Source organism: Cynoglossus semilaevis, chromosome Z (assembly GCF_000523025.1).
Source record: "Cynoglossus semilaevis isolate Cse_v1.0 chromosome Z, Cse_v1.0, whole genome shotgun sequence".
NCBI lineage: Eukaryota > Metazoa > Chordata > Actinopteri > Pleuronectiformes > Cynoglossidae > Cynoglossus > Cynoglossus semilaevis.
Genome location: NC_024328.1, coordinates 14,040,013 through 14,040,682, shown reverse-complemented (window position 1 = coordinate 14,040,682; position 670 = coordinate 14,040,013). Strand labels below are relative to the sequence as shown.

The 670-nt window shown below is 48.7% G+C and overlaps 1 protein-coding gene across 1 annotated transcript in view; it reads right to left on the bottom strand.

Annotated features, from left to right (window-relative positions):
- The window catches only part of ppiaa (peptidylprolyl isomerase Aa (cyclophilin A)), a 3,155-nt gene that overhangs the window by 1,549 nt on the left and 936 nt on the right, over positions 1 to 670 (bottom strand). The window lies entirely within an intron of this gene.

The window sequence follows — 670 nt, the reverse complement described above, 5'->3', positions numbered from 1 at the left end:
TGAGGCCACTTGGTGCCTTCAAACACACTCTTCACCAAGTCACTGAGCAGCCTGAAGAAACAAACAAAAGACATACACAACATAATACTTTAATCAAAGAAATCCGTGTTTCACATGACGCAGACAACTGGCTGCTCATGTCAAATAAAGTTCAGCCCTGTGCCTCGTCATGGTGTCATGTCACGATGGAGCTGCTGCAGTGCGCTACACTGGAATAGCTGCATCCCTTTGGGGGGGAAGGTGGGGGGGGGGCTATTCAACTTACACATCTGTTCACTGCGCCTGCGCATATGCAACGTCCGCAATTTAAGACTTTCTTTGTGTACTAAAGGAAGTACGGGGAAGTTAACCCCCCCCCCCCCCCCCCCGTCGTACTTAGTTTTGAGACCGACTATAATGAGGGGCCTGATAGAGAATTCGTTAACCCCACCAAAAAACAAACCCTCAACTCACGCAACCAAATGTGCTTGACCAAAATGGGGCACAAGTCTTGAGAGCACAAAATGGCTGCTGAGGGAAGTCACTTTGCCGCCGTTACAACAACCGCTTCTACGGCGAAATTATGTTAATCCGGGGTCTTATTACTCCAGTAACGGCCCATTCAGTGGAGACAAAGGCTGTATTACCGGCTGCGTCACACGTCTCCATATATCCGCATACTAAAACTAAG